We start from the raw sequence: 23,638 nt of genomic DNA, 5'->3' as shown, positions 1-23,638 counted from the left end.
CTTGATTTTAAATTTCGATTCCCACAGTGCTTCCTATTGATCTCCTTTTCCTGCCCACAAGGATTTGAACTCCTTTTGAGTTGTAATTTTCCTATGTTTTGCTCATGTTTGAATCAACAGTACCTACAATCACCCAGAAGAGCATTTAGGAGACACTGATGAACAAAAAACAATTATGAAAAAAGAAAAAAAGGAAAGGAGGAAGGGAGAGGGAGGAAAGGACAACTAAGCAAAAAGCCCTATATTGAATTTCATCCTATGTGCTCGCTTCGGCAGCACATACACTAAAATTGGAATTTCTTCCCCAATTGTGTATGGAGAGAGAAATTTAATCTATTCATTAAAAGTCAACTTGAGTTTAATTCAAGTAAAGAATATCTTTTGTGGGAAAGAAATTACAGGTTTTCTCAACAATGTCTTCATTTGGAGTTGGACACAGTAAGAATAACACAGAAATTATGTCTACTTGCCTGAATGTGAATAGAATATTGGCAAATCTATAAAAGCAATTTAGCACACGTCAGGTTATTCAGCATAAGTTGTGAGAGGAATTTATATTTGGGGGGAAAATCGTAAAGGGTTTTAGTCAAGAATCCCTTTCAGAACGTTGACGTGAAGAATATCTTTTGATTTTGAATGGGGTCCAGCCTGCAAAATTTTCCAGCTCCTTCTCAACCATACTTTCCCCAGTTCTCCTTTGAAATGACCTCTGACATGCAGTTTTCACCTAGCAATGAGCCTGAATACCTCCCACGAGGATAAGGAAATTATAAACTAAAATCTTATTTAGATTGTCACCAGTGAAGGTTATAACCTCAAGCAAATGCCTGGGATGGAAGCCTCCAACTTATTCAGGATCCGCTGAACAACTTTGCCAACCAGACTTGGGCGATTGCTCGTTACTGAATAAGAAAAGACTTGTCGGGAGCCTGGGCACTCCCTGTCTGGTTACTACCTTGGAGAAGGCAGCACTGTCAGAAGTCACATGTATACTTTAAAAAAAATAAAATTTTTACAAAGAAAACAATGTCATGTATTTCATATATGGTTTAACAATGATACCGCCTACCATAACTTGTCTCTCTCCTGCATTCCCACCCTCTCTCCTCACTATTTTTTTGTTTTAATTTTTGCAATGACATATTTTTGATTTATTTTATAATCACAAGCTTAATCCTCTACTAAATAAAGATTTCAACAAGTAGTAAGTAGAAAAGCCACTGTTCCTTAGGAGCATAGGTAAAAACTAAAGACAATAATCAAATCTCAAAATGTCATTTTCACTCTGTAAATCAGTTACCACAAATTAGAGAAAATATATGATGTGTATCTTTTTTGGGGACTGACTAAATTCACTAAATGACAGTTTTAATATTTTAACCCTCATAAAATTAAAAGAAATAATGAAAATGATTAGCAATATTAACTATGTATGCATTTCTTTTTGTTTTTAAAGATTTATTTTATTTATTTGAAAGACAGAGTTACAGAGGGAGCTAGAGACAGGGAGAGAAGTCTTCCATCCACTGGTTCACTCCCCAGAATGTTGCAATGGCCGGAGGTGCACCGATCCTAAGCCAGGAGCCAGGAGCTTCCTCTGGGTCTCCCATGCTGGTGAAGGGGCCCAAGGATTTGGGCCATCTTCTACTGCTATCCCGGCCATAGCAGAGAGCTGGATTGGAAGAGGAGCCACCGGGATTAGAACTGGCACCCATATGGGATGCCAGCACTTCAGGCCAGGGCTTTAACCCGCTGCGCCACAGCACCGGCCCCTATGTATGTATTTCAACATGGCAAACTTTCTAACTTTTCCATCTACTTATCAGTTCATGTTTTAAAAATGTTGTTACGTATTTTTGTCTTCTGTTCTTGATTTTTCCAAGGTTTTCAATATAAGTAGTCATGGCTACATTCCATCACTGGTCCTGGGTGCATCACAAGCCCCCTCCCAGGCATCCTATTAGAGAGAGAGAGCTCAAACTGACATGAACATCCTCATAAACTTGAGGAGAAGAGCTTGGAACTGAGAACAGAAAGTTGAATTATTAGAGGTTCCTTTCAAACTCGACAGTCATACTTTTGATGAAAGCTTGAAAGTTCCTGGCCAAATTCTCTTTTTGATTTATGTTGATTAAAGAACACTGTTACAGTGAAATGTTTACACATCATCTAGAGACCGAAAAAACTGCTGTCAACCTGAACTGAAAGGAGAGTAACAAGAATATTTACTTGCAATTATAGGACATAAAGTAAACATTGGAGGGTATGATTTTCTCATTCTCACATTCACTTAATAAATAAAGAAATTCATATTCTCATTGAAGTAATCGTGAGGTCTCATGTGGGGCTTTTGCCCGTTGTAGGATGGTAACATTAGAGGCAAATGTACTTGGCTTTCAGAAGTTTGGAGATTGGAGCTACTATTGGATTTAATTAGGACAATTCTACTAATTTGAGGTCAAGTTATGACAAGTACTTTTTAATTTAGGTTACTCAGTGGGGCTGCTGTATCATACTGGTGATGTCAAGGGCTTATGTTCCAGTAATAAAAGTTGGCTAAGATCCTTAAATTGCTGACTAACTCAGCCTCAGAGGGACCACATTGCTTTGAAAGATAGCAATTGTGGGGGTTCTGAAGTGTCAGAAATGAGTAAGAAGTAACTTAAAGAAGATTTCTGGTTTGGCATATATACCATTTTATTCTCATTTTAGTAGACACTGTAATTGGCATTCCTAAAGTGCCAAGTGCTCTCAGTAATGAGATTTTAAAATTAACTGGTGAGTGTGTTTACAACCCTTTAACAGAGTCAGTGAATGGCAAAGGTGAGTTCTGCAAGGATGATCTTGTTTTAAAGCCCAGGGGACTTAGAGCCTGTACAATTACCCTTTGGTTTTCCCATTTATTTTTCTGCACACGAATCCCCTGTTGACCTTGAATGAGACATTTCTGAAATATATTGGGGAGCAAGAGATGAGAACCGGTCAGCTGAATACTAATTTGGTCTCTGTCCCTTATTACATCTGGCTTCGTGGCTATTACCTCCAGCACGCAATTGCATCCCACTTCCTTGAATCAGAGCTTTCCACAGGAAGGTCCTAGAAATGAATTCCTTAATTTTTCACCATCAGTGCGGCAGAGATGAAGACAGCCAGGTAATTATCGGAAGCCCCTACAGTGTGATGAACTCTCCTGCAAGTCTATTAACTGGAGATTGCAATTGGAAAAGTAAATGATACCCACACTTATTCACATATTTATCATTATTTACAAATATAGTCTTTGGCCTGCAATAGCAGTTTAATGCATTCAGAGATATTTATTTAGTTGGCTTCATGTATTTTCATGGCCATGAGTTTAAAGAATTATATTTTTCAAAGATTTTTAAGAAACTGAAAATTATTTGCAATCACATTAATGGAAAGAAGTAAACTGAAGGTATTCAGGTGAGGAAAATAATTCAAGGAAGTGTTTGATGTTTATATTCTTTGAGGTTAGGATGCATTTGAAGGTAATGTTTTGTGTTTCTTACATTTAACTTGATTTTAGAAGAGTTCTAAGAAAATTGGTACTTTGATATTTTTGTGTTCTTTATTGATTATAATAAGGTCACTACAGTGTATAAAGTTGTGCTAGGTAGTGTCAGATAGTCATGGTAAGTAATTGACAGGCTTTGACTTCATGTTTTCACTGCTTTTAAATACTGATGTAGGTTTATACATGGTTATTATGTTTAATTACCTCATAGTATCAATCACTAATGTTATACCTGTCTCTTAAATCACCAAACCGCTAATGTGGTTAGACTGTCTTAAGTACCTATAACACTGTCAAAAAACTGTCTCAAATGGGTGTTAGATGATCCAAAGAGCACATGGCTATGTATGTGTGTGTGTGTGTGTATGTGTGTGTGTGTGTTGTGTTCACAAAGTATCTGCTGGTTTATGTATTTAATTAGGAAGCAGGCAAGTTTGTATATGTTGGAGAAGCATGAACAATCTATTCTGTTTATGCACTCTAGTAATCTCATAACATCAAGGTAGAAATCAATAAATCTCATCTATAGCAGAAGAAATCATATATATTTATAGCTAGTGGGCTATTGCACCTTGGAATGAGCAAAACCAAGCAAAGATGGCAGAAAAAGGTACTGGAAGGGTCAGTCTGTCACCAGAAATCAGAAAGCTCATCTTGGAGAAGAGAGAATAAAGTGCTGGATGCAGAGGAATGTTCTTGAATATAATATGCTTGGTATGATGCCATGATGCCTTACTCCCTTGCCCAGAGAAACAGGGTTTTATGTTCTCTAATGGAGGGTTTTATACAATCTGAAAGAGCCAGGCTTTTCCATATGGATAAGAACACACGAAGAGAAACAAGAAGAGGGGAAGTACAGCTGCACAGATGACAGAAGGGACAGGATTGGGAAGTTAACAGATACAGAGAAGAGCCCACTGTTGGAATAGGATTCTCTCAGAAGGCAGGCAGGCTCCTGACAACCTTGGCAACTTTGTGTTTTACTGAATAGTAATTTGGAGTCAATGTCAAATATATTGAAATGATATCTCTAATTATCTTTCTCTTTCATGTTTTCCATCCCTGACCTGCTCAACCACATACTTCCTTAACCAAAACATAATTTTGGTCAATGTAACCAGGGGAATCAAAGATTAAAATTGTTAGTAACTATTAATTTAGCTCTTACCTTATGCTGGTGAAAGGGGCTTCACCAGGAGCATTATAGCTTGATTACTTTCTCCTGCTTTAAGGAGAGATGAGGGAAACTCCTTTCTTTCTCTTTGGGAAAAGTAGTGGATAACAGGGATTTGGAAGCTACTGACCAAGTGGCAGAAGAAGTCAAATTCTTGTGGCAATGATGTGGGCCAGCACATTAAGAGATGTGGGTTACCTGTGAGCCAGATAGAGGTCAGGTGTGAGAGAGACGCTGAGTGCTGTCTTCGTGCTATCACACAGGCATGATCGAAAGCATTCAGTCTTTCAAAAAGTGGCTGCAAACAAATCACTAGGTTCCTAGGGGCTTCCACATCAAGGCATTGAGGCTGGGAGTTCCCGAGGATGGGAGTCCCTGGGGAAGACACAGAAAGACTGTGTGACATTCAGCTTTGCACACAGTGTTGTTCAAGTAAGAAAATTCCTGAGTCCTCCCTCTGACCTCAAACAGCACAAGTGGAAGATGACTGGGGTGGCAGCGCCAGTGAAACACGCTGCACATGGAAGATGGAGGGATAAAGATTATCTATGGAAGGAATTGAAGTGTGCTATTTCACTGAATTAAGCATTCCGGGTATAAAATAAATCTGTGGATAGATATGAGAGATTTTACTTCTTTAAGATCATAAAATCATGGGACAAACTACCTCAGGGTGTGAAGTCTGGTTATGTTCCAAGCATTCTGATAGACTGGTGTACAAAAGTGTCTTATTTCTATGATTGAGTGGTTATCTTTTCATTTTTAACATGCATTCCTGAGTTATTATTTCTATCCTCTTCTCAAATACTGCCATAAGATTATATCTGTAAGTTTCTAACTATTTCTTTTAACTTTGTCAGGTAGAATCTTGACCTATTTCTGTATGCTACTTGTTCACTTTCATAGTTTCCAATTTCCCCCTTCTTGTTTAAGGCAGCTTTTCCCACAACAGTGTTGAATAGCAGTTCTCCTGATGTTTTTATACTGTAGTTTCTAAAATTTAGGTTATTTTGGTCCATTTGGAAAGTTTTTTAACATATAATATGTGGTAGGAAATGAAATTATATATTTTCTTTTAAAATAACTGCCAGGAGTCCAAATTCCACTTATTTTAGACACTATTATTTGCCAAAATGTATATACTACCACCTTTCTCATGTGTTTTAGTTTAAAAGTTATTGAGAAAGAAAGAGAGAGAGAGAGAAAGAGAGAGAGACAGACAGACAGACACTACCATCCACTGGTTCACTCAAAATTTTTGTAATAGCCTGGGCTGGTCTAGGTTGGGGCTTGGGCTGTGTTGGAGCCAAAACCTGGAGTTGTGGACTCCTTACAGGTATCCCATGTGAGTGGCAAGAATCCAATTACTTGAACCACCACTGATGCTTCCCAGGGTCTGCATTAGCAGGAAGATGGATTCAGGACTGGAGAAGGTAATTGAACCCATGCATTCTAATGGGCAGTGCTGAGTGTCTTATCTGCTAGGCCAAACACCTGCTCCCATCAAGTATTTCTTTGTATAGTTGGTTCTATTTATGGATTGTTATTATTTACTATTGCTGCTTTTATGCCATTTCCAATTTTTTGTTTGTATTTGTTGGACCATAACTCCTCTTTATTATTTTTGTAAGTTTCTTTGGGAATCCTAGCAGATTCCTTTTTCCACAAGAAATTTGAAATAATATTATTAAGCCCCAAAAGATCTTACTGAAATTCTGATTGAAGTGTTACTAGATTATATATGAATATGTAATACATTTTTATTTTTAATTAGTGTGAGGGTGCAAATCATATTCTATTAATTTAAGTCTCCTTCCAGGATTTTTTTTCCTCACAGCTACCTCACTTTTGTCACTTGTTGTAACTGAAGTCATTCTCACATTCTGTACAGCTATTGTTGTTCTTGTAAAAAAAAAAAAATTCCACATGAAGCCATTTGGTAATATGTACTGCTGGGTGGTAATTTTTAGGAAGTTTCCAGGGAGACTTATGTCCAAATGTACTTGACACAGAGCCAAGAGCAGGTGTGAGCCTCTTTTGAGCAACACTAACGTGGCATGTGCCGAGCTGTTGTGAAACTACAAGGCAACCTGTCATCTTTCCAGACAGATTTACTAGATGCTTAGTCCATGTTCTAAGTGTGTCTTTAAGGACTGGAAGACGTTGGTGAGAAAAGCATAGAACAAAGACAAGAAAAACCTTGGATTTATTTCGTTTATCTTTTAGTAAAATGAACATAAAGAAGACAAGAGGAACGGTTTACAATTGTGCTATCTAGCATCATAAAAAAGAACACTGAGAACGCTGGGAAGTGCAATAATAAGTGTTGGAATGTACCAGAATTCCCAATAGGGTATGCAATCCCATTAGAGAAGAGCATTTCAAGAAGAGGAGAGAAAAAGAATGGACAGAGAGCCAGACCAAATAGGGAGCTGTAGATCCTAAAAACATGTGTTCCTTTTATTCCAAATGAGATGGAAATTCACAGGAGAGTTTGTAGTAGAGGGGGTGAACTGATATAACTTGGTTTTACCACATTCTTTTTAAAAATATTTATTTATTTATTATGCTCTGTGTTGAAAATACTTACCCAAGTAAAAGATGGCAGTGAGGGTAGTGGAAAGAACAATTCTAGAGCAATTTTGAAGGTAGAGAAGAAAATATTTGCTGATTAAATTTATGTGAGATGTGAAAGAAACAGAGGATTCAAGAATGACGCTGATGCTTTATGATTAAAAGTCCTGAAAGGTAGAATTGTCATTTAACTCTGATGGAGAATACTGTTGAATGAGCAGATTTTGGTTGGGGGCTCAGTTCTGGGCATGTTATCTAAAGGATATTTATTAGGAATCGAGCAGGGATATTGAGTTAGTTGTTGTGAAGTGTGGGTTTTAGGGACAGGGAAAGTGGCCACAGATGTGAGAGCCACAGAGTATAGGTGGCATTTACAATCATGAATGTGGGGCTCACCATGCAAGTGCATGTAGGTAGAATAGAGGAAGAATGAGGGATTGAGCCTTCTAGCACTCTAACACTTAGGATGAGAGAATAATTCTGCAAGAAGGGTGAGATGGAGTAACCAGAAAGGTAGAAGGAAAGGCTGTTATTAGAATACGCTGTATTGAAATACTAGTGAGGCACTGCATCAAAGGAGAAAGAGTGGTTAAATGTGACTTACGCTACAAATAAGTCAGTTAAGGCAAGAAATGAGAACTGATCACTGTCTGCAACAACATGAACTTTATTGTGATTTTAGCAAGAGAAATTGGTCACGTGGTATAGGAACACATTGATTACTGGAATGAATTCAAGCATTATTGAGAAAACTTTAACAGAAAATATAAATTTTTAAAGGAGATTTGCTTCAAAGAATATTGGAAGGCTAGTAAGAATAAGAGGAGGGTAAAAGAAGGTTGGTTTGGGGACAGGAAAGATTACAACACGGGAGAATGCATCATGGGAAAGGTAGGGAAAAGGTGGATTGATGGCTTCCATAAGTGAGAAGGAATGAGATTTAACTTGCAAATGATGGATTTGGCTTTGACTGAGGGCAAGGGCACAGGTAAAGAATAAACACACTGTTTTGCAGGCAGGCAGGTAGCTGTAGCAGTAGAAGCATGTAGAATTTTTCCTTGATTGCTTCAATTTTTCATTGGAAAAGGCCCAGGGTAATTTGCTGGAAACAATGGTTTTGAAATGTGTTGGAGGTTTGCAGATACAAGAAAATGAATGAGATAGTCACATAGAAGCTATGGGTAATGTATGAAAGATCACGGATTTTACACCCTCAAAATTATTGTCTCCTCCCTCTTCTATTATAGTTCTCCTGTTTTTAGTTTGACACATCATTCAGAACATCCAAGTCTTCTTTGTAGCTAGGTTGGTTCATTGCCTAAGATTAACCAGTGTCTTTAGGTAGAATTGTTGCTTTTACTTTCTGGATAGGATATACCATTCTCAATCTTTCAATCAATCAATCAATCTCTCTCTCTTTCTCTCTCTCTCTCTCTCTCTCTCTCTCTCCCTGATGTTGGTTGGATTGCAAATGTGATATCCTGCAGTTGGGTATCATAATTGGAGCATAACCTGATTGTTGTATGTTTCTTTTTTTAAAAAAGATTTATTTATTTGTTTGAAAATCAGAGTTACACACACAGAGAGAGAGGGAGAGACAGGGAGCAAAAGAGATCTTCCATCAGCTGGTTCACTTCTCAATTGGCTATAACAGCTGTGGCTAGGCTAAGCCAAATCCAGGAGCCCAGAACTCCAAGCTGAGTCTCCAATGTGTGTGGCAAGGACTCAGGTACTTAAGCAATTTCCAGCTGCTTTCCAAGGTGCCTTAGTAGGGAGCTGGATTTGAAGCAGAGAAGGTGGAACTTGAACTGGCACTCCAATGTGGGATGCTGGTATCACAAGCAGCATCCTGAGCCCCTGCACCACAAAACCAGCCCCGGGTCTAAGTTTCTTAGAAATCAGAGGACACCTGGGAAAATGGAGTTGCTGACTTATAATTTATGGGAGTGAAAGTAAAAGGGAACATGAAGCAAGGAAAAAGGAAAGCAAATACAAGATGGTTTCTTTTTTATTCATACTGAGCTTCTTAAGTTGACTGGTTCTACTGTCGTGGGAAAATCAGGAACAGGCAAAACAGAAGCAATGGGGCTGATGGCTTCTTACTATGCACCGTTTCTCCTTAGCCATACTCAGCTTCTCCCGGCAGCCTCTGGGATGGCTGTAGCCTCAATGTGTCATGTGGGGTCAGATATGAGAGGTGGAGTTGCACCTTGCCTGCTTTCTTGTCTGATGGATATTGAACCAGAAAGTGGCATTTGTCCCCAGAGGAGGCTATGACCATCAATGGTAGGAGATGACAAGACGTCAGTGGTGTTGACGAGGGCTCTGCAACTGTGAGCACTCTGTGACTTGTTGCTGGGACTGCTCTGGCCAGGAACCAGGGCACAGACCTATACTGTTATCTCCTAGGGTGACCCTGGAGAAATCACATGCATCTCCAATTCTTTGTTTCAAGAGAACAGTTTTGAGGGTAAGAAAAATGAATGGAAATAGTGTTCAATTTCATTCTTGTAAACCATGATTCAAAAGGTTCTAGCCTCTTCTAAATCTAATTCCTCAGGGTTATGTACTTATCTTGTAGTACACCACGAATAAATACTTTGGGACATGTCCCGGGAATAGACATGCTAGATTCTAGATTCTAAATATGGAATACTCTTTCTGCAAGGCAGTGAATTTGATGAATATCACATGGAACAAAGTCTTAAAAATGCTCCAGCACAGTTAGAGAGGCCACAGTATCCTGCTAATGAAATCCACTTCAACAGTGTCATCAAAGTGGGCAAACGGCTTTCATGGTGTTCTGTTTTGTAAATAGTCAAAATGTGTAACTTGAAATGCCCTGTGTTCTCCATCTTTATTCTTTCTAACCTAGTCTGAAGACTATCAAGAAAAGCTAATCCAATTGATTCTAAAATGGTTGAAAGTAGATGAGGGAATGAGGCAGTCCCATTTCTCTCTATAAAAGTGCCTGGTGCCAAATGAGAGATAAAGAGAATAAGAAGAATGGCTGGGGTCACCCGGGGCTTGGTAGAGAAGAAAGAGGAGCAGAGCTTGAATGGGGGCCTTGAAGAAAGGACACATGTCAGATAAGGTGGCAAGTTGATAACAGTGTGACAGGGCTATTTAAAATCGTTTCAGAAGGAGGAAGGAAAAATCAATTAATCTGGCTCACGTGGTTCAGATGCTAAAGGCTGATTTCCTGTCAGTGTTGCTGCAGACTCCCCTGAGAGATCTTTTGGCTCTTGGCAAAGTGCTGTTGTTGATGTTAGTGGCTGTAACATTCAAAGGCTTACAAAAAAAAGGGACCAGTAAAAATGTGAAAGGTTAACCAAGAGATTTGCAGGTCAACACATAGCAAATTTATGTTACTGGAATGGAACGAGGTAGACACTGAATTGTAATTGCTGTAGGTAGGATTCAGTTTGGCTACTCTTGACAAGAAATTCAAAATTCAAGTTGCTTAGGCACAGTAGACATCATTGCTTTCTTACATAAAACTCCAAAGGTGGGGCTCAGGGCTGATAGGGATATTGTGGTCCATGATGTTGGAGAACTGGGCTCCTTCTTGTCTTGCTGCTTTGCCATCTGTGATCTTGATGCCCAACTCCTGCATGGTTCTCTTGGCTGTTCTAGCTCTTTCCATGAAAAAGCCACTGCAGACAGGAGGAAATAGAGCTGAAGGCTAGATCCCTGACCTCTACTGGCATTTCCAAGAAGATATGCACTACATAGCACAAATACCACTTTCTAGAAAAAGTTACCTGAATGCAGTTAGCTGAATGTCTAGTCAGAAAGTGTAATCTTTATGTGATGTTGCCATGTACAATATCACTGAGGAAGAAGGCAACTCCAGTTTGTGAAGGCATCTTGCAGCCTCTGTCACAATCATCCAAGCCACTGGGATTTGCTTTTCCAAGGAATTGCATGATTTGGAGCAATCTATTGCATTGTGAGTTACAAAATTAGACAAATATTAGGTTATTTGTATTCTTTTTGTTCTTTAAACATACTTTACTGGGAAGTGCAGAATTATGATTACAGTTTCACACAGATTAATCACATTCAATTTCTTCTGTGAGTCTAAATATCATGGATTTCCAGTGCTTTTCAGCACTTGTGCCTCATGGTGATGATGGTGTTCAAGGTGTTTCTGGATGAGCAACATGAAGTGAAATTCGTTTGACAATGAAAGTGTCGCGTCCATCTCTAAATGACTGTCTTGTATATTTTTTCAGCAGCTGTTAGCTCACTCAGAGAACACCCATATTTGTGTCAGGCCAGAGGTATGAGGTAAGACATACTCCCTGCTTTTAAAATTTCAATTAATTCAACAAGTGTGAGATGCCTACAGTGTACTGGGTACTGTATTCAGAGAGTAAGAGTAGAACAAGATCCCTGTCCTCAAGATCTCCAAAGATGAGGGAGAGAGCCACATAACATATCGTAGAATTCCATAGAATACACATGGAAATCTTGGGTACAAAAGGATATATATATGTATTGGAGCTGAGGATCAAATACATAAACAAGTAAGAGCTAATCATAATCTGTTAGATGCTCTAATAAAGTTACAAACTGAAGAAGGGAGTATCCAGTGTTTTAAAAGCATGAGGTTTCCTTTTAGTAAAAAATTATTTTTTACTTCTTCAGCTAGTTTTTTTAAGATTTATTTATTTTATTTGAAAGGCTGAGTTACACAGAGGCAGGGGCAGAGAGAGAGAGGTCTTCCATCTGCTGGTTCACTCCCCAGTGGCCACAACAATTGGAGCAGAGCTGATCCAAACGCAGGAGCCATAACCTTCTTCCAGGTCTCCCATGTGGGTGCAGGGGCCCAAACACTTGTGCCATATTCTACCGCTTTCCCAAGTCATAGCAGAGAGCTGGATTGGAAGTGGAGCAGTTGGGACACGAACCCGCACCCATATAGGGTGCCGGCATTGCAGGAGGTAGCTTTACCTGCTATGCCACTGCGCTGACCCCATTCAGCTAGCTTTACAATTTCAAATTGTGGCCTTTTTTCCTCCTCCTTTGCCAAATATATGTTTGTACTTCCACAGGTATCAGCATCTCAGTACAACTTTTTTTAAAGATTTATTTATTTATTTGAAAGAGAGAGCAAGGGAGAGACAGCAAGAGAGATCATCCATCCGCTGGTTTACTCCCCAAATGGCCACAATGGCTGGAGCTGGGTCCCTCCAAACCTAGGATCCAAGAACTTCTTCCAGGTTTTCCACATGAGTGTAGGGCCCAGACACTTGGAACACCCTCGGCTGATTCCCCAGGCGATTAGCAGGGAGCTGGATCTGAGGAGGAGTAGCAGAACGCGAACTGGTGCCCCATATGGGATGCCGGTGCCACAGGCAGCAGCTTTACAGGCTACGCCACAGTGCCAGCCCCCTTGGTACAGTTTAAGAAACTTTTACCGCAGTGGGGGAGAGTGATCTTGATTTGTTCTTCCTGCCAATTCTGGGTTGGACACGTGGCACAGATGTTGGCCAGTGAAGCTCAACCCCTGACAACCGAGACTGATATGGAAATGGGTACATCACAGAAACCAACTTGTTGAGAATTAAGCAAATGTAAGGAAATGCAAGCTGGAGATGGAGAATCTTTTTTTTTTTTCCCTGAACTAAGAGACTCAGAGGAGATAAACTGAATTTTCTTGGGGAATTACCTTCTGTAGAGAAGCTGCCTGACAGAGATAGGAATCAGGATTCAGGGCAAAGCGGCATCAGTGTCTGAAAGGAAGCCTGATTGAGACCCTGGATCTGGCTGTCCTCAAAGCTGGTTCTAGAATTTCACAGGAAACAATTTTGGGAGGCTGAAAGTGGTATAAATTGGGATTTTGCGTATGAGAGTTTTGACAAATTCACAGAGCTGATGGGAACATGGTCAACCAAGTGACTCACGCCCGATGTCCTTTTTAAGCGTCTGTAACCCTTCCCACGTCCATTCTCACACAAGGATTTCTCCAGCAGTGTTATTTATAGTCTTTGCTACAGAACTAATGATTCTGTGAGGAGCAGCTTGTTGAAGAGCAATGCTAATTATATCAATCTCTTTCGGCTACATTTTAAAATTTCTGAGAAAGCTTGCAGCAAGGAATCTGGTAATGCTGTCACAGCAAGTGTCCTCAATTTTATTTACTCATGAGTATCATTTTTGCTTGTAATCTTCTGCTTTGAGGAATCTAATTTTTAAAATTCTGCTGTCCAATTTTACTTGGAGGGAGTTTTCAGATCATAGTCAGTAATAATATTTAAACATTTTGTGGCCTTGATGTTTGCTTCCTAGATTAAGAAAAATGGAAAAACCTCTCATAATCACCTAGACAACCTCTTTCTTCATAAAGCCTAAGCCTTGTTAATGTATTTTGCTGAACTTTGGGAATGAATGTCATAACTGTTGAGATTTGTGACATATTAAAGATGACTATTATTCTGGGTAATGAACACAGAGGTACATAAAGTCAGCTGGAAAGGTGAAGTTCATCACAAAATTGTCTGAGAGATTCTAGTCAGACTCTTGGCTTAACTATAATAGCAGAATGCCAAGCTCCATTTTGAAAAATAGCATAATTTATTTTATTATCATTGGACCATTTCCTATATTTTAAAGCCATTTAATTTTATTTTCAATTTTTTTTCAAGATAAGCCTGATACAGAGCAGGTAGAGAGTTACTTTGAAATTGGATCAGTTAGTCTTATTTAAGATCCTTTTCAGTTGCTTTCTAAATATATATTGTGCTGAGAAAAGGGGAAAAAGCATAGTGATTATAATCAACTGTATCAGGAACTCTATCAAATTATCTCTTATTTTTTCATGAATGATATAACGGGTTTCAAATACGGTAAAATGTGATTTGTAAGCAAAACATTGATGATAATGACTGTAAGTAGTATAGGATTTCAAAGTTCCCTCGCTAACAGACTCCTGGTCAAGGTCCTTTTGAGTCTGAGGTACATTAAGTGATTAACTGTTAAATTCCTTTGGAAGCTCTAGGAGCTCCAGTGTCAGTTTTCATATCTGAGTGCAGACCGCACCTTTCATTTTTTCTTCTCAACATTGAGTTCTGCCCTGAGCACACTAAATGAGATTGACCTGTCAGCCACCCAGTGCTCATCGTGAGGCCTCTGACTCAGTTCATTTATTCTGATAGCATCTGCTATTTAGTAAGCCAAAAAGCTTGGATGCTTATTTTTATTATTATGATTGTCTATCACACAGCACCAAAATGTAAAATGTGGAATTCAAAGCTTTTTGAGCTGCAACATAAACACCACAATTAAAGTATTCCACAACTGACCTCATGTAAACTGTTTGATGCACAAAATTATATTTTTAATTGTATAAAATTACCTTCAGTCTATGTATATTATGTGTAGTCAGAACAAAATTGAATTTCACGATTAGACATGGGTCCGATGCCTTAATGTTTCATGTTATATATGTATATATATATGCAAATGTTCAAAAATTTTTAAAAAACCCAAAACCTTTCTGACCCCAAATGTTTTAGATAATTTTTAAAAAACCCAAAACCTTTCTGACCCCAAATGTTTTAGATAATGGATAGCTAAACATATGTCATTTTCCATGATTGCTGCACAAATTAGAAATCTGTCTCAGGAAAATTTTCCCGTGATACCTTGATCTATTATGAAATTGTTATTGAACTGTTAGTGAACTTCTGCTGTTCAACATAAGAAAATCGGCACTAGATAGGCTTGGAAATTTGTTTGTTGGATATTTGTTTTGCTGTGCCCCTATGCTTAGAACGACAGTGTGTTATTCATACTACATATTAAGAAATACTTGATGTAGCCGGCGCCGTGGCTCAATAGGCTAATCCTCCACCTTGCGGCGCCGGCAAACCGGGTTCTAGTCCCGGTTGGGGCGCCGGATTCTGTCCCGGTTGCCCCTCTTCCAGGCCAGCTCTCTGCTATGGCCAGGGAGTGCAGTGGAGGATGGCCCAGGTGCTTGGGCCCTGCACCCCATGGGAGACCAGGAAAAGCACCTGGCTCCTGGCTCCTGCCAGGATCAGCGCGGTGCGCCGGCTGCAGCGGCGGCCATTGGAGGGTGAACCAGCGGCAAAGGAAGACCTTTCTCTCTCTGTCTCTCTCACTGTCCACTCTGCCTGTCAAAAAAAAAAAAAAAAAAAAAAAAAGAAATACTTGATGTGTGAAGGGACAATGATCTGAAAGTACTATCTACAGCCCTACTCAAAACTGTCCCCAGATTCCTGGACTCAAACATAAACATTGCCCTATGCTTTAATCAAACTGTGTCTACTGATTTGGGAAGCCAATGAAGCTTCACCTGGAGTTTCTTCTTCAATGATATATAAAATTGAACCATGAATCATCTTTCTTTTCTCCGTCTTCTTTCCCTTCTTTCTTTGTTGCACATTCTCAAACTAAACAATTTCGGGGGAGAGCACTGTCTGTAACATTAAAACACACTTGCATTGGGTAACATTCTATTGGAACATCTTTTTAAATTTTCATTTATTTATTCATCTGAAAGATAGAGTTCTAATGTGGTCGTTCACTCACAAATGCCTGCAACTCTGGGGCATTTGTGTCAGGCCAAAGCCAGGAGTCTAGAACCAAATCTCGATCTCTGATGTGGGTAACAGGGACCAGAATACAGCATACCCTGCTGCTCTCAGGGAGCATAAGACCAAGCAACTGGAATTGGGAGCAGGGCCCACCTAAGTGGAACCCATGCACTCTGATATGGAATGTGAGTGTCCCAAGTGGTAGCTTAATGTTGTAGCAAGTGCCTGCCCCTCTGCTTAACATGTTAATGAGAGCACTACCTATCACTTGTGCTCTAACACTGCTCCTGGATTATTGGAATAACACATATTGGCTCTCAGCTTCCACTATCCACCTATGGTCTCTTAGAATAAATCCATAATAATCCTTCCAAAATTACAACAGATTATGGGTCTCCTGTGCTGCAAACCTTTAAAGGCATTTTAGAAGCCTGAGTTTAAGCCAGTTCCTAAGACCTGGTGACTTGCACCCCTGACATCATTTCCTTCCACACTTCCTCCTGCTCAGTGTGGCCTTTTCACCATCCTTCCGACTCACCTTTGGATATGTGCACTCTCTTCTCTCTCTACTGCTTATCCAGATCCCTTCACAGTTGACTCCTTGCTTCTTCCAAGACGTTACTCACATGCTGCTTTCTAATGAGACCTCTCTACGATACTTTTTAAAACCCCCATTTGCCACTCTGAAAGCTCAATACTCTACTGTACTCTGAAAATTGTGCGCTTCTAACATTATATGTCTTTTATTGTGTGAAAAGATCTTTTTGTTTTAAAGGCAGAGTCACACACACACACACACATGCACACACACAGGAGGAGGTACTAACTTCTACCTGCTAACTCACTCATCAAATGTCCAGAACAGCCAGGGCTAGACCAAACCACAGCCAGGGCCCAGGAACTTCATCTGGGCCTCCCACATGAGTAGCAAGGGTCCAAGTACTTGGGGCATCATCAGCTGCCTTTTCAGGCACATTAGCAAGGGACAGAGCAGCAAGGGCTCAAACTGGCACTCTGGTGTGGGACGCCTGCATGGCAAGTGGTGGCTGAACCCCCTGACCCACAAAGTCAGCAATCATTGACTTAGTTATTAAATTCACCTTTTATTGCTTGTTTTCCTCTGCCAGGATAAGGATTCCCACTAGGGCAGAGATCTTTGTTAGTTAAGGTATTACTATACTTCAGCTACCTAGAATGGCACCTGGCACGTACTAGATGCTCAAACCACAGTTTTAGAATAAGAGATCTATAACATTTCATCTGTGAAGGGCAAGAAAGTATAAACTAGGCAAAGAACCCTTGGATGTCTCAGAAAGATGGGTGAAGACAGAAAAAAAAAAAAAAAAACCTGCAGAGGATGAGGGAGCAGTTCTGCACCTGGCCCTTCAGCAAACTCTGAAGCTGGGCTGGAGATAAATGTAGATCGTGCGCTTGTGAAATGAGCATCTGATTATTTACCAAATTCTTTTACCACCTCCTCTAGCATCTAGAAAGAAAACAGACCGTCGTATCATGCTAGCTGCCCTGCAAAGTCAGGTTTAGGATCCAGCCAGTGACATACGCTTGTTCCCTCATGGAAATTCTTACAACACTATCTTGAAAACACTCGAATGTCCTTCAGTTACTGCTTTACGCTGATGACCTTTCTCTCAAAATGCACCCATAAGACAACTGCGGAGAGATTATTGGAAGCTTTGCTGCATCAGCACAACACTATTGACTGCTGATAAGCCTGACTATTCTGTGGGTCATGGACAGGCTTGCACCTGGGACTTAGAGGGAAATGCCAAAGACCTTAATTGACATAATCCAGCCCAACACTCACACAAAAACCTGTATAGTAGGCAGTATTTTGTTCAAGGATATACTGATTAACAGATAAGAAAGTTAAATTAAAGAGCGTGTGTTTTCCAAAGGAACTTTTTGGGAGCTATTAGTGGCAACTGTATTTGGAATTCTCTAAAAGACCTTATCAAAACTATTGGAGGGATTTATTTAGAAAATTATTAAAGGCTAACACTGATAAGAAAAAACTCTTAGAAATACTGTGGGTATTTCTGAAATGGGAAGGTTTGCAGTAGGAGGAAGATGTCATTTCATACACATTTTTACTGTTTGAATCTTTGTGAGGTTATTGGGTTACCTAAAAATGCTGTTAACATATTTATGCTGAACTCAGTACTTGTACCTGCATCTTGAATATCATGCAAAAATTAATTACTAAAATATTTTTTAAAACCCAAAATATTACAAGATTAGAATCTTTTATATTATGAAGTCTTATGTCATAGACCCTAAGGGGAGAATCATGATATATCCTGTACTATTTATATAGAGACACTTTTTATCTTTTTAAAAAAAAAAAAGATTTATTTTATTTATTTAAAAGACAGAGTTATGGAGAGAGGTAGGAAAGGGGAGAGAGAAAGAGAGAGAGAGAAAAGAAGTCTTCCATCTGCTGTTCACTCCCCAAATGGTTGCAACAGCTGGGGCTGAGCCAGACCAAACCCAGGAACCAGGAGCTTCTTCCAGGTCTCCTGCATGGGTGCAGGAACCTAAGGGCTTGGGCCATCCTCCCCTTCTTTCCCAGGCACATTAGCCAAGAGCTGGAACAGAAGTGGAGCAGCTGAGACTCGAACCGAAAATCCATACGGGATGCCAGTGTTGCAGGCGGGGACATTAACCCACTGTGCCACAGCCTTGGCCCCATCACTTCTTATCTTGAATATGGGCTTTGTTCCAAACAATTTACACTTCAGTAGTTTGGGACATGAAGTGCATTTTTTCTCTGTAGAATTAATTTTGTGCAGATGGTCTAAATCTTTTACAATTCTTCATGTGACTCAAGAAAAACATTCACATATCTATGAAGAACAATCATAATCTAACAATCTAACAATCATAATCTAAAGGTCTGAGCACATATTAGTAACATTCGAAGGAAGTGAACATTTCAGAGTTCCAGTAAGCGACACTAGGGCTACACCTGTCTCTACATTCCCATTAGCAGGATGGTGGTGGGTCAGGTCTTTCCTTTGGCTCTCACACGTGAGAGTAAAAAGACTTCCCGGAGCTGATTCCTTGAGGTGATGCTTCCCAGCCAGAGCAAAGAGTTAGGGGGTGGAGGATATCGGATGATGCGATGTGACAGAATGAGAGGCAGGGCCCTGTCATGGGAGCTGAGAGGAATGAGAACCAGAGAGGTAGGACCTGGAGTGCTCAGTACAGAACTACAGCTGGGGACAGTTCACTTTTCTTGACCCTTCGTTTCCTTGATCTCAGTACTTGTCAGTGAGTCTTGTGTGTGACTGGGATGTGTCAAAAAGCGGGGCGGGTAGGGAGGGCGACGCAGCCACCCTAGCAGCCCTCATAGAAGCAGGACGGGTGCTTCTCGCTCTTCCTTCCCTGTTTCTCTCACTAGGATGAAGAGATCAGTGCCAGAATGTTAGGGAGAAACAAAGATGCTAGGAATAAGGGGAGTGAGAGTTGGAAGCACTGTGAGGAAGTAGCTGAACACATTTTACTTTCCTCTTTTCTCATTTATTTCTGCCAGTTTTGGCTGCCAGTGGAATTTATTTAGAGATTAACCCAAGGGTAGAAAATGAGAGGAGAGAAGAAAGTGAGAAGCAGAGGCTAGAGATGTGGCTGATGAGGAGCGTAAAGGGGGGACCTGGACCCTACCGCTTGAACAACTGGAAGGAGACTGTCTTGTCCTCCATCCATTAGCCATGTCCTCCTATTTAAGACCCACACAACAGCACCGTCATAGATTCTTCTCATATTCGAAAGGAGAAGAATTAGAGGAACAATAAAGAAGAATATTAAAATACTTGTAATCATTAGAATTGATATTTATTGAACACTACTTATCAGGCATTTTTCTAAACCTTTAATAAATGCTTTAAACTTCTTCATGGCTATGTGGTATAGGTATCCATTATCTTCATGTAATGCTTGAGGTCACTAAGACACAGAGAGGTTGTGTGAATTTCTCAAGGTTCTACCAGTGTCTTAGCAGTTTCAGTTGCTCATTTGCATTTGCTATATACAAGAAGGTCAGAGGAAAATCAAGGATGCTTGCATTATAATGGAAATAACTTTGTCAGAGATCTAAGATAAGATATGGACTATGCAGTCCAATTGTAAAAATGCTATTTTATGTTTAAGAGTGATTGTACCAGAACAGAAGTACATAATTATAAGTTGTGATAGTTTAAATTTTCATAATTTTTTAAAAGGCAGGATAACCATGGAAAAACTGAGTTGCCCAGGAAACTGTAAGGAGAGTGAGCAAATGATCCTGGGGGAATAGACGTTTCGGCAAATCTTTCAACAGGTGTCTGTACTTAAGAATAGAATAATAGTCTTGGAGATCATGGAAGTCCTGTTGCTTGAATGATGGAAAACTGTTGGGAATGATCAAGGTGAGATAATGTGTTTTCTCTATTACATGTTTTTTATAACTTGGTAAAAATAAAATCCCTATTTTGTAAGAGTTGCAGTGTATTGATCCATATTTTACTTTTTATATTTTGGTTCCTGTTACATTGTCAAATGCTGTTTTAATATTTTACAATATATTCCATCAGGTTAAAAAAGTCACTTTTAAAAAGTTAGCTTTAAAAATTAGATGAATAATTTTAATATATAGATTACCTCTGCAGTATACAGTTTTAGATTTTTATTCAAATCTAGTATAATATAAAATGATAAAAAGGTTTAGTGAACTTACATTAAGCACACATGAATGTAATTATTATATTCCAAAAAGGGCAAATATTACTTCCTCTTGACTGTTGAAACAAACAAATAATAGAGCAAAATATTTACTAAGCAACCACGTGCCAGCCATTAGATTCTTTCTTAAAATAGGATATCATTCTGAAGCATGTGTCTTCATTGGGAAAATGTTAATGCTAACAATGATGATTTTGATGACATAATTTATTGAGCATAAACTTTCCAGGCAAAACTGTCTGATATATTGCCATTGATTCCCATCTCCTTTTTGTTTCAAATATTAGAACTGTGGAAAGAAACATCTATAAATTTACCTGGTAAATTACCTAAATCATTGTAACTTGATATCCTAAGATAGTATTAGTTACTATTCAAGAAACAATATCAAAAAAGGTAACATTGATATTTATTGCATACTTTTATTCCATGTGAATTGTACTTAAAACACTCACAAGAAGATATAAAAATTGCTTTGACTCTGTACATTTATAACCACACAGGAATTTAAACATGGAGTTCACAAAAAATATAAACTACCTATTGAGCAAAAAGGATTCCTACTAAACATACAGTAGTATTTGGTTCAACATCTCTATCATACCTAAAAGTTTATCGTACCTTCATTATAGAGGCAAAATGAAGATGAATACACAGAGCCATATCACTTCTTGGCCTTTTGGCTCAACTCAAGTGTGGAATACACAAAAACAAACAGGATAATTAAGAAAAATGAAATTACATTTGTTTCAATGATGTTTAATTCAGTGCTGGTTAGCTGTGACATAAAGGGATCTTAACTAGCTTTCTGACTCAGAAGACTGTCTGGGTGAGAATGGTTCCAGCCATAATTACCCAAATGCATAGAAAAGAGCCTGGGCACATGAAATCTCAGATGTACCAGAAACATAAGGCTGAAGACTAAGATAATCAGTAAAAGATAAGCTGTTGCTAAAGGCTGTCCAAAAACAGTAATTTCAGAAGTGCTGGCAAAGTTGCCAGACGCTCTGTCTTCCAAGTGCCCTGACTGCTCACTGTACATGAAGTTTCTACCAGGTCATGAAGCCTTCCCTTCATCCAATGCACAGTTACTAATCATTTACTAAGTGATCAGTAAGTTGTTCTTTTCTTCTCACTGATTGAAATAAATTCTGTTGCTTTTCAGGAAATGGAATCTGAGAGATTCATGTACAAGAAATTTATTAGGAAGTATTCTAGAAATCAATACCTAAGAAAGGGAAAGAAAAGAAGCAGAATTGGATAGATGGGAAATCTGGGTGTAATGCAACCTCCACAAAGGCCTGTGTGGAGCTCCCCAACACAGCTGGCCTTTGAGGGGCAAAGGGGCTGTACCTTCACACTCTTGTGCTGGTGAGTAATTGGAAATGGGTTTCCCTGGGAAGGCGGTGGGATCTTGAACAAGTTGCTTCTAAAGAGGGCTGGAAGTTGAAGCAGGGGGAATTTTAAACTCTTGTCATTGAAGTGGCATCCATGCTGATTCAGACAAACTCAGCTAGAGATTGCACCAGAATTCCCAAAGTCTTGGGACAGTTCACCTGCAAACTCACCTTAAGGTTGAAATATAAAGCAATGTTGCCAGATACAATTAACAGGTTCATTTGGAGAAGGAAACAATAGCATAATGGCTTTGCACATAGAAGGAGAGAACATTGTTCATGTGAGAGAAAGAGGGGTGAAGAAGCAAAGAAAGGAAAGGGAAAATGTTATAAAAGCCCTCTTGTTATTTGCCATGAAAATGGTCTTGTTTATGTTTACGAAAATACTTTCTCTGGTCTAGGTAAATTCTAGGTGATTCTGTACTCCTTAAAGATTCGCTTGATGGTATTAGGAATTCCCTTGATGGAGTAGGTTTGAACCATCTCCACTTTCTTTGGTAAGATACAGGACATTCTCTGACTTACCTAGGCTTCTGACTTGTGGCTTGTATGCACAGACTGGTGAAAACCTTAAGGCAAAGTGGATTTCTCCTAGAGTTTTGGCTTTCCCAAGGGTAAAAAGATATTTGAGAAAGTACCCTTTGTAGAGATTTTTAAAATAAGGAACACTTCTTCAAACTAGAGTTGGAAGTGAGAACTATATAACTCAAAGATAAGTGTTATGTTATCACACTTCTCATATTTGTAATTGGCGAAGGCTTCTGGAGACTGGCAGTATTTAACAACTCTATTTTTATTAATTCTTATGGTTCCAGAACAAGTCTTCATTGCAAGCTCTCCCCAAGTGATATTGAAAATTCATGTTGAGTGCATATTTAAAGATTATAAAAATCAGTGAGTATTTTAATTTGGAACATCAAGAAATCTTTATTTAATCTTGATGAAGACACAGTGCTTATATATGTAAACCATCACATTAATTCCCTTAATTGAACAAAGTATTCACAAGGAGATTTTTTTGGGCTGAAAAAGGAATTGCAAATTTGTAAAACCAGTGTTCAAGCCTGTGGAGTGAAACCTCAAAATAATAATACAGCGACAACTTTCTCAGCTTTTGGTAAGTTCAATTGGAGTCAGAAGCAGAATGTTTATACCTTAAGAATTTACAAAGAAGCTGTAAGTGCAAATTCATGTTCACATGACAGTCTACTTAGCAAATTCTGACTAAACCTGGTGATAAACCCAATATGAACTAAAAAAGAAAAAAATGTGGAAAGAACACAAAATGTCTTTCATTTCACACTTAGCAAATTTAACTGTCCTCTCTAGCACCAGATTTTCTCTCTGAGACAACCAAAGAAGATATCCTGCCCTACATTTTAGCACACCCAGGATTAAGAAAAAAATGACAAATAATTTGAAAAGGCTAAAAGGATTCAATTTGTTTGTGATATTTAGCTGGTTTTGGAAAAGGAAAGGACTTTTTCAAAATGCATGAAAAATCTTCAAGTGTTAATGAAAAATGGACTTAAAAATAAGCTTATTTTGATGTAAAATAATTTTGAAGTCCCTGCAAAGATTTTTAAGAATATGAATTATCCATAACTTTTGGAAGACTCCATATGCATGGATTTCAATGCTTTAAAATGTATTTTTG

At 39.0% G+C, this 23,638-nt stretch overlaps 1 long non-coding RNA gene across 1 annotated transcript in view; it reads left to right on the top strand.

The window, feature by feature from the left end:
- The window catches only part of LOC103350410 (uncharacterized), a 31,632-nt gene extending 9,677 nt beyond the window's left edge, over nucleotides 1-21,955 (top strand). The window contains exons 2-3 of the long non-coding RNA XR_011388305.2: nucleotides 20,086-20,271; nucleotides 21,750-21,955. This is a non-coding gene — a long non-coding RNA (uncharacterized LOC103350410). The remainder of the gene's footprint in view (nucleotides 1-20,085; nucleotides 20,272-21,749) is intronic.
- The last annotated feature ends 1,683 nt before the right edge of the window (nucleotides 21,956-23,638 follow it).

This window comes from Oryctolagus cuniculus, chromosome 4, assembly GCF_051225735.1.
Source record: "Oryctolagus cuniculus isolate XC-2025 breed Fujian yellow rabbit chromosome 4, ASM5122573v1, whole genome shotgun sequence".
NCBI lineage: Eukaryota > Metazoa > Chordata > Mammalia > Lagomorpha > Leporidae > Oryctolagus > Oryctolagus cuniculus.
The sequence above is the reverse complement of the archived record's forward strand: the minus strand, read 5'-3'. Positions and strand labels throughout refer to the sequence as shown.